The sequence below is a fragment of the Bicyclus anynana genome, chromosome 15, assembly GCF_947172395.1.
Source record: "Bicyclus anynana chromosome 15, ilBicAnyn1.1, whole genome shotgun sequence".
NCBI classification, from domain to species: domain Eukaryota; kingdom Metazoa; phylum Arthropoda; class Insecta; order Lepidoptera; family Nymphalidae; genus Bicyclus; species Bicyclus anynana.
In genome coordinates this window covers 13,693,023-13,707,667 of record NC_069097.1, presented here as the reverse complement: position 1 = coordinate 13,707,667, position 14,645 = coordinate 13,693,023, and the positions used below count along the sequence as shown (strand labels likewise).

At 34.2% G+C, this 14,645-nt stretch overlaps 1 protein-coding gene across 3 annotated transcripts in view; it reads right to left on the bottom strand.

Moving 5' to 3' along the window:
- Positions 1–10,942, bottom strand: part of LOC112052130 (uncharacterized) — a 129,667-nt gene extending 118,725 nt beyond the window's left edge. For all 3 annotated transcript variants that reach the window (XM_052885728.1, XM_024091075.2, XM_024091078.2), the window contains exon 1: positions 10,676–10,942. The gene's annotated coding sequence lies outside the window, so the exon portion shown is untranslated. The remainder of the gene's footprint in view (positions 1–10,675) is intronic.
- Between the last annotated feature and the right edge of the window lie 3,703 nt (positions 10,943–14,645).

Sequence of the window (14,645 nt, the reverse complement as noted above, 5' to 3'; positions counted from 1 at the left end):
AAATTTATTTCTAAATTATGAACATTCATCCATTTAATTATGTCATTGAGTAGATTATTTAATTTGTCATTTAAGTTAATGTCATTTGAAAAAGATAATAATAAAGAAATGTCATCCGCAAATAATACACAATATTCGTCAAGGATTTTCGGCAAGTCATTGATATAAATTAAAAACAGAATACACCCAAGAACGCTTCCTTGGGGTATTGAGTTAGTCATTTTTATTACGTCTGATCTAGTGTAGTTAATTTGTCCCGTTTTTTGATCACATTGTTCAATTTCAACATATTGTTCGCGATTTTCTAAATATGATTTAAACCACGCGTGTGGTATTCCGCGTATTCCTATGCCATATAGTTTATTAAGTAAAATACTGTATTGTACTTTGTCATATGCTTTGGACATATCTAGCATTAACCCTATTGCGTAATTTTTTCTGTTTAAAATGTTAATTGCTTCTTGTATAAATTTATAGACAGCCAACGTCGTACTGCGATCCTTTCTGAAGCCGTTTTGGCTTTCATCAAAGATTTTAAATTTTTCACAATACGAGTTTAGTCGTCTACACATAGCTGTCTCAAATATCTTTGATGTTGCTGGGAGTAAAGCTATGGGTCGATAGTTGCTTGGGTCCGTTTTGGCGCCCTTTTTATACACCGGTCTTATGATAGATTTTTTTAAGCGTTCAGGAAATATTCCGTCGATAAATGACTGATTAACTAGTAAGTATAGTGGTGGTGTTAATTCTTTCGCACATTTTCTTAGTAGCGATGGTGGTATATGGTCAATACCGCAACTATTTTTATTTTTTAATTTACGTATAATGTCATACATTTCACGCGGTTCGACTAGGCGCAGGAACATGCTGTTTTCGTTGTGATTGCATATTGTCACTGGCCGGCCGCTTGCGCTGTCGTCGCGAGCGCCCCCTCCCACAGAGGCGAAATATGTATTGAATGCGTTTGCTGTCTCATTCGTATCCGACGTTAGCTTATATCATTTATGCATACCTTCTGTGTTCTATCACTGAGATAAGAGGCAATGAGATCGAGTGCAACATTTTTGATGCCATAGTGGCTTAACTTGAGTATAAGGGTGTTATGGTCAACACAATCGAACGCCTTGGACAGATCACAGAACACACCAATAGCATTCTTAGAACCTTCCCATGCTTCATAAATATGTTTTAAAAGTTTAGCCCCTGCATCAGTTGTATTGCGACCTTTTGTAAAACCATACTGTTCAGGATGAAACAAGTTATTTAAATTAAAATGACATAAAAGTTGATTTAATATGATTTTTTCAAAGACCTTGCTAAGTGTTGGCAATATTGTAATCGGTCTATAATTATTAAGATCTGATTTGTCTCCTGATTTAAAAAGTGGTATCAATTTGCCATGCTTTATTAGGTTCGGAAAAATACCTAAGTCCACACATTCATTAAAAATAATAGCTAAGTGGGGAGCAATGATATCAATTATATTAGATATTACTTTCACTGACATGCCCCACAGATCTCCGGTTCTTTTTAATTTTAATAAATTGAAAGATTTTTTAATGTCTGATACAGTTATGTGGTGAAATTCAAAAAGAACGTTGTACTCTTTAACATTGCCTCTTAATAGTCTCTGGGCTTCCGTAGCAGACGAATCTAGTGAATCAGTTAACAAGATAGGAACATTCTGGAAAAATCTTCAAAGGCATTAACAACCTCGATATCAGTGTTTACCTTTTTGTCATTGACAATTAATTCAAAACTCATATCCCGCGGTTTGATTTTTCCTGATTCTCTATTAATTATATTCCAGGTGGTTTGTATCTTGTTCTCAGACTCAATTATTTTCTGTTTGATGTGTAACGATTTCGCAAGAATACAAACACGTTTAAAAATTTTTGAGTAACTTTTTACATAATCTAAATAAGTTCGCGTTTGATTATATTGTTTTTCCTCGTACAACTCGTACAATTTATCTCTACTTTTATAGATGCCTACAGTAGCCCATTCGCTAAACTTTAATTTTTGGCTAGCATTAATGCGTTTAAAGTTAAAAATTTTACTAAACTCTCTGTCTATTGACTTGAAAAGTGTACCAAAGAGCATGTCTGGATGATTATTTTCAAATGCAAGACTTGGAATTTTAGAAATAATTGTGTTTTTAAATCGCTTTAATTTACTTTCAGTTATTGGCCTACACTTTACCCATTGATTGCTATTGGTTTTATTATTTAAGATAGTAATTATTTGACCACTATGATCAGAGCTTAATTTATTTATTATCTTCTTTTTCTCAAGCACACAATTATAAAATATATTATCTAGACAGGTACCTGAAGTTGCGGTTATCCTAGTAGGTTCGTTAAAAGCATGCGTCAAATCAAAACATTCAAGAAATCTTTATATTCAAAAAACTATGGAAAGTGAAAACTACTTATACTTTTTTCCCTCCAATTTTCTAGGTTAACTTAGTTTTTACTTGATATAACCCAAGTTTCGAACTGCGTACCTTAAAATAAATAACACATGAAAACAAAGAAAGAGTTCTAGACAATAATGCTGACTTTAAATTCAAAAAATTCAAAATATATTTATTTCAAGTAGGCTCAGTTTACAAGCACTTTTGATACGTCATAGACAAGTATGCTGCTTTATATGGTATCGAAACAATAAGATAAACATCTTCAGCCTTAAAATAATCTAATTGGATATCTTATGGCAATAAATTAACACTCAAGAGACGGTTCCATGTAACGTAATGAACTTGTGATGAAAAGATAGAAAAAGTCACCGGTCGACCTTCAGCGTAATGTCAACACAAACTAAAGCTGACATTCCACTAGAGCAAGGCGAGGTGCATAGTAAAGATGGGAAGTTAAGATATAACAATTATTTTAATCACCTCTCGTCAGTGAATGCTTTGCTTTACAGGAGGCATTCTAGATTAGGTTCTCAGGTCGGGTAATTGTTTTATACATCTTAAATTGGCTTAAGTCAGCACGGTGGCAGGCTTCCGCCTAGCTACCACTATTAGTTTTTTTACTATACTATCTGTGCACCGCGGTTTAACTCGCGTAAATTTATTGCGTGTTATTATTATATACGCTCCTTCAATTAAGGGGCTGCGAGGAACTTGCGATAGTCCTTTTACCTCCTTAATCAGGTCATGTCGCAAAATCCTTTCTGGATGATCGTTTACTAAGAATAAAGTACCTCTCTGCCATATTTCAACACGCTCGAAGTAGCGCACTAGTCTATATCTTAATGTATAAATGCGAAAAGTCGACGACAAAAACCCGCTTGACGTACAAAGATGAAATTTGGGAGGCAGATTAGTTGACGTCCGCTAAGAACGGACTTTGCGATAGGGTCGGATTAAAGAGTCGCGAGCGTCCGCTAGTAAATATATTACAGCTAAATGAGGATATTAGCATATGAAAGGAGATACATAGCCAAGCATTATTAGTAAGTATAAGGAAATTCATCAATCCTACAGAAAAGGTATGGAAAACCCATTCGATTTTCCCCGATTAGGACCTACGATTAATATTAATGCAGTATGCAAAAAACGGGGCGATTGAAAAAGTCGTCGTATCAGGCTATCTTTACAATCTTTACAACAATCATTACGCATTATCTCACTCTCTGTAAAGTAGTCCGCAATATTTAGAAAGCCGCCATATTGAATTTAGAGTGATGTCACATTATTTTTATACTCAGCAAGCCTTTTCATTTGATACCCATATTGTAGGATTGTTGTGTATTAAGAAAGCTCGTAATGTTCGCCATCTTTGTTTTTCGTCATTTATTGATTTACAATGGCGCCACACAGTTAACCATACATTCTCATGCTTAATATACTGCAAGAAACGGCGATTGAAAAGTCGTCGCAACGGGCTATCATTACAAACTTCACAAGAATCATTACGCACCACCTCACTCTCTTTTACGTGTCCACAATATTTAGAAAGCCGCCATATTAAATTTAGAGTGACGTCACCTTACTTTTCAAATTATACTCAGAAATCCTTTTCATTTGATACCCATATTGTAGGAGTGCATTAAGGAAACTAGTAATGTCTGCCATCTTGGTTATGTGTCATTTATTGATAAAGAATGACGTCACACAGTCAATATATTCCCATCCATACAATACTGCAAGAAACGGCGATTGAAAAAGTCGTCACATCAGGCTATCTTTACAATCATTACAAGAATCATTACGCACTATCTCACTCTCTGTAATGAAGTCTCCGTATAAACGCACCTAACGACCACACCTGTAATCATCTCCTTATTGGCCCGTCGTTACGTAATCGTTGCGTTACACGAACGTAAGGTGTTAAACCACTTCCCTGACTGCGCTTTGTGAGTAATACCGCATTTACGAACATGTATGTCGTAAACGTAATGGAGATTTTACTGTCATTTATCTTGCGTCTGTTATTTAATTGGATAGGCTCAGAGTTATGATGTGTACTTGGTTTAGGTACAGGTTAGGCCATTTGTTATGTAAAACGTGGTGTATACTTCTAAAAAAAAAAACTACTAAAAACACCTGTCTCGTTGCTAATTGGTATAAAGACAATAATAAAAATAACAGGAATTAGCACTACGCTGTCAAACGCTATTCACTAACATCCTGTTTTTCGAGATTTTTGGTATTCCTTGGGGTTTATTCTAATTCTTTCTTTTTCTAGACTTCTCCTGTCTGAGAGCAAACAAAAAAAATATTCAAATCGATTTAGCCGTGCAAATCCTGCGGGAACCATGAAATCTTTTCGGCATTGTTAATGTATATTACTCAATAACCTTATTTTCTAGTGAAAATCCTACTAATATAATAAACGCGAAAGTTTGTATGGATGTTTGGATGTATGTTTGGATATTTGTCACTCTTTAACACCGCTACTATTAAAGCAATTTGGCTAAAATTTGGAATGGAAATGGATTTTACTCTGGATTAACATATTTGCGAAAACTTATGATTTTGATGATATGAATGTTTATTACTCTTTCACGCCTCGATTACTTTACCGAATTAGCTGAAATTGGTATTGAGATATATTATAGCATGGATTAACACATAGGCTACTTTTTATCCCGGAAAAATCCATGGTTCCCGAGGGATTTGTGAAAAACTAAATTCCACACGGACGAAGTCGAGGGCGCCCGTTAGTTCCACATAAATCGCTTCACCCGTAAACATTAGCCATGACAAACAGAAAGACTGACAAAAATAATAAAGCTTGTTTGTGTTTTAGTATCGTGTAAATACGTGTAAGTATAATCTCTGAAAAAAAAACCCAGTTATTTTTAAAACACAGACAGACTCTTCAATTTTATTTATATGTATTGATTGCATGAATGTGCAAGAGCCTTACAAACTTACAACAGGAATTACTTGAACAGTTGAGAACAGTTTGACCGTGAAAGAAGCGACCAAGGGCCAGGCAGTGCCGTTTACAATAAGTGCGGATTATTTAACAGTAAAGTGGCAGGTGCCATTCCTGGCCGCTAGCGACCCGGAACGGAAGTGATTGCCAATAAGCATCTTGGTGCCTTGCCGATTACGTCATTAGCTACGAGTATATACAACCTAAAAAGCCAGTTCTAGTGTCATTAGCGGAGTATTGGCGGAAACTCAAGATTTTGGGATTTTCTATAGCATGACAAATAAACCCTAAGGCAGGAGACTTTGCATTTTCTTTACTATTTCTTTTTTTACCCGACTGCAAGAAGGGTTATGTTTTTCGCGCGTATCTTGTATGTATGTATGTATGTAATATTCTTTTTACCTCATATCTTCCAAACAGCTGGACGGATTTACGTAATTAAGATATCATTAGATTTGTCTTAATAACCCAAGTGTTCTTAGATAGGTAAAATTAAAAAAAAAAAACAACAAGACGACTGTGAGACGCTATACTGTTTTCTAATTGCTTTCTACACTTCTGGACTGAGCTTGTTTTTTTTTTTTCTTTTCAGATTTTGTATAATTTATGCAGTCGGGTTTTTTATTTGTTTAATTAATTAATTAATTTTATTAGCTAGTAATTAAAGTAAAAAACTTAGTTGACCAATAGCAGCCAAACCGGAAATATCTAAATATCCGGAAATAATCATCCCAGTGCAACGATAAAGAGAAGAAAGAAGAAGAATTACTTTATTGCACATAAACAAATCTAAACTAATATATAAAGCTGAAGAGTTTGTTTGTTAGTTTGATTGAACGCGCTAATCTCAGGAACTACTGGTCCGATTTGAAAAATTCTTTCAGTGTTAGATAGCCCATTTATCGAGGAAGGCTATAGGTTGTATATTTTCTTATAGTTTTCCTGCGGGAACGGGAACCACGCCGATAAAACCGCGCAGCGTCAGCTAGTTAAATATAAGAAAAATAATTAATTGAAACTAAAAATTTGCATGCAAAGGCGGCCTTATTGCTAAAACAATCTCTAATAGGCAACCTCTGATAAAAGGATTGCGGAGAAAGAAAAGTCGTCTTCCAGACTTCGTTGGAGCCAATAAGAAAAAGCACACTGAAAATTTTCCGACGATATTTTTACTATACCATAGATTTTAAATATAATATATTTCTATTATCGTTCTCTATTCTGTATTCTACTCTTAGATTGTTAAACAAAACATTTAGATAATTTGCATTTTATTTTATATTTAGGTTGGTAAAAAAATAAAACGCCATAGATAATTACAATTTTACTAAAATTATTATGGAAGCTGAAACAGACGGATTAAAAAAAAAGTGCATCAAATAAGAACACCAATTTTCGGTGTCGGTTAAACATAATTCACACGCCCCTGGACGGTAGCATCGCTTACGGACGCACAATAGTTACCGTTTGACGGCTACCACCGTTCCGGGCCACTACCACCATCTGCTACCATCACACTACCACCTGCCACTAACTGTTTACCATATTTGGGCTTTGCACTCAAGTATTGTTAAAGTTATTTCACTTAATTGGCTATAGAATCCTCATCCTTGACGCATTATACTTAACTGTTAAGGACATACATTTTTTTTATTCAGTCTAAGATAGAAGCGGGCTAACTTGTTAGGAGGTGGATGAAAATCCACACTCCTTTCGGTTTCTACACTTAGTAAAAGGAAGTAAGGGAAGGTAGAGGAAGTAAGGGTAGGTACCTACGTACGACTTTAGGCAACCTATAGGTACTTTATGGTACGTATATTAGGCAAATATAATTGAAGTGTACGTCTGTGATTTCAAAATGTTTTCTCATGTGCTTACTATAATAAAACACAAATTAACTTTTTTACATTTTTGTCCGATAACTAATCTTCAAGGACCGACTAAACCAATTAATAAAATGGACAACATAACTATTATAAGCTTTAATATAACTATCCCGAAAATATCCATGGTTCTCGCGGGATTTGTAAAAAAACGAATTTCACGTGGACGACGTCGCGGGCGTCCGCTAGTTAATAATACATCCGTCACTTATTGCTAAAAGAAAAGCAAATATCTTAGAAGTTCCATTCAAGATCCACTGATATCCAAGTTTTTGCGATGAACGGCTAATGCTGAGCTGTAAACCCTTTCTGTTTGGTGTCACAGACAGTCATATAATATCTAAGATAGGGTGTACTGTTTGTGACACTTAAAATGAATAAACATATTTTCTTTCTTTCTTTTTATTTTTTACAAGTTAGCCTTTGACTACAATCTCACCTGATGGTAAGTGGTGATGCAATCTAAGATGAAAGCGGGCTAACTTGTTAGGAGTACGATGAAAATCCACCCTTTTCAGTTTCTACACGACAAAGATAAATAAAACATACCTAATTGTAATAATATTTGTTTAACCCGAACGATGCCAGGGCTGTGCGTTAGTATACCATAAACCTCAATACGATACAGAGTAGCGAATTTTACAACATTGTTCTCTTTCTCGAAAAACATTATTTGTACCCTTGACACATATAGTTTGCATTTTGTTATGAAGATTTAACTAAGAACAACCTACAAAAAATAAAAAAATATTTATTTCATATAGTATGATTACCTAGGTGTACCTAAACACAGAGTAACCTGTGTGAGTTTTTACAAGCAACGTACAGAAGCCAGTGAAACCTATTTAAAAAAAAACCTCACGCGTCTCCTTGATAAACGCAACAAACTTTTTTCATAATTTGTATTTCAAAATTTAACACTAACAACATACGTAAATTAATATAATAATCAATAATTACCAATAAAAAAAAAAAAATCTTATTTCTTTAATTTTTGTGGACAGTTTTTTAAATAATTAATTATAGGACGCCATTTTTCTTGAATAATATTGAAAATTACTGATGCGAAGGTTCGTGTCGTACTGATTCGAGAATGTATTACTTTTTGAATTTTGTATTTGGAGCGGCTACGACACTGTCGTGTTCTGTACGCTTTATATATTATTGATTGGGTGTACAGAGATTGGAACTATCCCAGTAGGTACGTTAGTATTACTACCGAAATGACGGGCAGCCCAGCTCTACCATAACTAGTAGTCATAGAGCTCGAATCTCCTCCTACAATGAGAGGGGTTAGGTCATTAGTTGTAGTGACTCTTCTAAGGAATCCTCAGAAATCTTAGGTTCGATGCCCGCACGAGGTTATTGTCGTTTTACGAATATCCTGACGATTAAAGTGGAATAGTAAATTAGTAAACAAATACACTCAATTAATGTTACTTTGTATTTGTACAATTTTATTAAGATTCATCATCATCATCATATCAGCCGATGGACATAGGCGTTTTGTAGGGACTTCCAAACATCACGATACTGAGCCACCTGCATCCAGCGAATCCCTGCGACTCGCTTGATGTCGTCAGTCCACCTAACTTCTAACTAACATAGCTCGTTCCATCGCCCGCTGTGTGACTTCTTATGAGGCCCATAGTTAGCGACCAAGTCTCGGAACCATAGGTCATCACTGGCAACACGCACTGTTCAATTGTTAAGATTGCTTTATTTTAATCGTTCAAAAACGTTAAATAACAGTTTACGACAACACCCGTTTCATAAACACCTCCTTGACACAAATACGTATTATTTATTATGTACGTACTCGCACATTGTGTTAAATATAGTTCCGACTCATTAACTATGTTAAATATACGCCTACATACGTATTATTAGTCTAAATAATATTTTTGTATTAACGAAGATTTGTAATGACTGTTTGAAAGAAAGAAAGAAAGAAAGAAAATATATTTATTACTACATTATGCCACACATCACAATTATTTTAGAATAATACCCTGCGATATGTGGCATAATCTACAAAAAGGTCCTAGCTCAGCATATTGCTGTATGCTCCCCATAAACAAAGAACATACAGCGCTGATTTTCAGCTAGGACCCAGTTCTAAGTGCCACCACGAAAACAGGCAACATAAACCTATATTTAAAGCAAAACCAAATTAAAACTTATAACTAGTTAAAAAAAAAAATATATAAAAAAGAACAAAAAGAAAAATTATATAACATTAAAGTACCTACAATATTAAAACCAACAATCAAATTTATTCCCAAGTTTAAATTCACCTACTATACTATTATTATTATATTTACTTACTATAACTACATAATAAATAAAAAAGAAAAAGAATATTTATATAAAAATGTAATATTCTTTTTCTAATGTGTTGTTATGTTCTTTTTAATATGTTTCATCTAATTTATCTATTTACTTTTATTATTTAACAACACGACACGATAACACAACACGATACAAAAACACAAACAAGCATTTTTTTAATTTACTATTTTTGAATTGCCCGTCCTTTTGTCCAGGTTAATCTTTGGACTGGACAGATTTTGTTTAAATAAAGAGGGGGCTCAGTTATTAAGCAAAAGATATCCTTGCTGCGTTTTATCTCGGAAAATTCGATGTTTCCGCGAGATTTGTGAAAAACTGAATATTACACAGACAAAGTCGCGGGCGTCCGCTAGTATACAATATATGTATAAACACAGAACAAGTGTTTACTTACAAACATCTTCGAGAAATGGAAACCCATTAAACCTACTTACTTAGCTGAAGCAATTAACTATATATTTGATTGGGATACATAAATCTTGATTTTATTATCATCTAAGAGATATTTTAATAACAAAACGATTACTAAATGTAATATTATCATTCTTAGTTAATTTTTATATAGCTTTTATTATATTATATGTACCTTTCGGGGAAATCTCCTGCGCTGTGTAAGTAGAACTTTAATTAGTGATAATAAGAATTATATTTAGCGTGGGCTTGGAATGTATTCCGTTTAAGTTGTATTTGAGTTACAATTACTAAATACATAAAAATAGCAATTCATGCAATTTTACGTCTTCTTAACTGGTCCTTACCAGTTAAAAAGACGTTTTTAATTAAAAATACAAAAATAATTTTTAGCAAATAATTAACTTAGTACGAAATTGTCTAAAACTAAAAAAAGTATTCTGTAGGATATAAACCGGTTTTAACAAAAATAAAAATATTTCCAATTTTCCAGTATACCTTCTGCTACAACTAGCCATTTAATTGATTGTCTGAACGATATAACATAGAAAAAAAATCATTTCAACTAAAACTGAATCCAATATACTTAGACAATCATAGAAATAAATACCAATATGGATGAAATGCCGAACTTACCTTGGTAATCTGGACAATATTTTGACAGCTGTTTCAGGTCAACAAAGCAAACAACGCACGCCAAGTTGTGAAAAAAAGAAAAAAAAGCCACAGACAAAAAACACAAACTGTCACTTTCACTTATTCGAATATCGAATTCGTTGTTGAGTTCGGGAGTTTAGATAATGTTTTTTTTTATTTCGTTTCGTTTATTTTATTATGCGATGTTGTAATACCGGCGCGGGGGCATGCGTTCGCAATCACGCGCAGCACTGACTTAACTGTCGGCCATTTTCTTATAGCCTGAGAGCTTGTGGCAAGTTTGGTATACGATTATTAAAAGAGATAGGCGGTCGGCTGCAGGCTATATATGCATGTACGAAATGTTTAGTCTAAATATCTCATCATCATATATTAGGCTATTTGAATGGCCTACTATTGGGCCGTGATTATAAACTAATAGTAGTATTACACCTTAATCTGAAGGTCGCTAACGCTTCGAAAACTAGTAAAATGTATGGGAATGACAGATCTTGATCACGTTAGCTGTCGATAGCAAATGTCATTCCCATACATCTTTCTAGTTTTCGAAGCGTTAGTGATCGTAGAAAGAGAATCAACGTGCCACTTGGCTAGGGAGGCTGGCCTTCTTTTTTATCTAAAGGAGAGTTGGCTTGGAGCTTAGGCACTGCGTGATTAATTTATTAATTGCAAATACTTGGAAGTAATAAAATCGCCTTTTATCCAAATGAAGTAGAATAAATTTATACTAATATTAAAAAGAGGAAGGATTTGTTTGTTTGTTTGCATTCAATAGGTTTCGAAACTACTGAGCCGATTTGAAAAATTCTTTCACTCTTTGGATGTTAAACTATCCCCGAGTGATATAGGCTATATTTTACCCCCTTATTCTTATTCTTAGGTGAAACCGCGAGGATCTGCTAGTTAATAATAAATTTATGTAATCATCATCATGATCAACCAATGGACGTCTACTGCTGGACATCTGCCTTTTGTAAGGACAATCAAATAGGTACTTACCACGTTTTTGAGACGCCGCATTTATTTATTTATTTATTCATTTAAGTTACATTTCCATTATAATATTTAAGACATGTCATAAATAAAATGTAATAATTATTACAAATGGAACCATGTGAGGGTGTTGTAACTACAAAATAAAACTTAACTTAACTTAACTTAACATAACATAAGATAAGATAAGTAGAGAGGCGGATTTATTGTATTTCGGTTGTTTTAGCGGCAGCATTGATGATGATGATGTCATAAACTGATTAAACAATAGCTATTTTGCATTTTCCTAGTACCCACCACGAAATTATATTTTAGGAAACATTTAGGACATGTAGGAAACAAACGTCCAGCTGGATGCAGGCGGCGGCTCAGTATCGTGATGTTTGGAAGTCCCTACAAAAGGCCTATGTCCTGCAGTGGACGTCCATCTGCTGACATGGTGATGATGATGATCAGGAAACAAACACAAGAAATGGGCCAAAAATAAATATTTATATACTTATATACATTTTTCATAATTTAATATATAGCTGTAATAACAAAAGATAACTTAAACAGAAGATTACTTTTATTCAAATATATCAACAAAATTTGTACGAAAAAATAACTTAAAATGTTACGCCACTGCTTCTTTGACTATAATATTACGTGGTGGGAGCAGAAATAGGAAATAAATGGAAAGAACCTTACGATACAATGCGAGGCTTCAACTCTACACGTTTAGTTTCGATTTAAAATTCGAATTCTGAATTAATCGATCATTAATATTAATATAAATTTTATTTAAAAATTACTATTTTTAAATAGTATAGTATAATAATGTTTTTTTTTAAATAATCATAATGATGAAATTACAACCTAAGAACCGATTATCGGAGAATAAATTTTGGAAAAAAAAATATGGAAAAGAGCTAATACTTTTACACTGCTCGACCGAAATTAACCAAACAGCCACCGCAAGGAAACTGGCTTTCAAATAAATAAAACCGCATCGAAATCGGTTCATCTGTTTGAGGGCTACGATGCCACAAACAGACACGCAGACGGATATCGACGAGCTTATATAAGGAATCTTTTTGCTTCTAGGGACAAAAAATAAATGTACAGTTAACATCAAGCATTTCAAATGCCTGTGTTTATTCCCAAGAGTATTTAGCTCTATCTTAATAAATTCACGATAATTGGTGTACAAATCACGTCACCAAGGAATGGTAGCGGGAACGTTTCCGCAATGAATTGCTGTGATGATTGTACAATGTACATAATAAAATACGCGAATGTAAATTACCTATTTACGCGAATAAGTTATTTAAAGTGGATGTAGATAGCGGCATATACTTTTGGCTAGTGGGAGGCTTCGGCGGTGGCTAATTACCAGAGACGTACCGCCAAGCGATTTAGCGTTCCGGTACGATGTCGTGTAGAAACCGAAAAGGAGTATGGATTTCATCCTACTCCTAACAAGTTAGCCCGCTTCCATCTTCCGCTTCCATCTCACTTACCTTCAGGTGAGACTGTAGTCAAGGGCCGAGTAAAGAATTAAAATAAAAAAAGCGAAGTAACACATTTTTTGCTTTATTCTTTCCCTCAGGCAAATGTATTATACCGTACAACACCTGTGTTTGCGCATGTAATATGTATCGTATTGGGTCTTCTTAGCTTCTTGTATAAAAATCTACTATTTTATACATTGAAAAGGAGAAACTCAGTTTCCATACAAACTCAAGCTCAAATTATACATAAATTAGAATCATGAATACTTGTCTAATTAGTTTAATTAAGTACTTGTTACAGGTAGGCAATAATTCTAACATAAAATCTCCTAGATCACCTTTATATCTTAAGGAAAAATTCCCATTCTTGGGAGTGCAATCAGAGCTAAGATCTAATTCTGTGTATGCCTTTCGATATAAGCAAGTGCAGAACGAATGAGCGTTTGTAAAAAACGCACATTTTTACACATTCGTTTTTTTGAGCAACAAATGTAAATTGTGCATTATAATAATCTTTGAAATGCACTCCCAGTAGACTCCCAGAAATCGGAATCCCATAATATATTAAAAAACACTGATATGGTAACTAAAACAATAAAAACTTGACGAATATACCCAAAAACTTAGTTTTCACTCAAAAAACTAGCTTAATGAAAAAGTTAACCATATATAGTATTTATCATATATATTTTAAGGAAAAAGTCAACAAAATACTAAAAAAATATATGATTAATAAAACATTTTCTAAGAAGGATCAAATTCTGCGAATGAAATGATGAATGAATGAATGAGACACGTCAAATACAACTTGAGTCTCGAGTCCTTATAAAAAGTAATGCTTCCGAGATTAAAGATTCGGTAACGTATACAAATACCTACCTACTTAAATATTTTTTGGCTGGTGGGAGGCTTCGGCAAGCCATTTACCGTCCCGGTATAATGTCGTGCAGAAACCGAAAGGGGTGTGGATTTTCATCCTCCTCCTAACAAGTTAGCCCGCTTCCATCTTATAGATTGTTAAAAGTCATCATCACTTACCATCAGGTGAGATTGTAGTCAAGGGCTAACTTGTAAAGATAAAAAAAAACTATACTAATATTATAAAGCTGAAGAGTTCGTTTGTTTGTTTGATTGAACGCGCTAATCTCAGGAACTACTGGTCCGATTTGAAAAAATCTTCCAGTGTTAGATAGTCCATTTATCGAGGAAGGCTATAGGCTATACATTATCCCCGTATTCCTACGGGAACAGGAACCACGCGGGTGAAAACGCACGGCGTCAGCTAGTATTACTTAGGAGATATAGTATTACTTAGGAGGAGTAGTACTTAGGAGATAATGGGTATAGGCACGTATGGGTGTCATTTCGTAAACAATTATTGTTTTTAACTCCCGACGCAAAAGTTTTAAGTTTGATGTGTCTGTCTATCTGGCAGTCTGTCTGTCGCACCTTAGCTCCCGAAC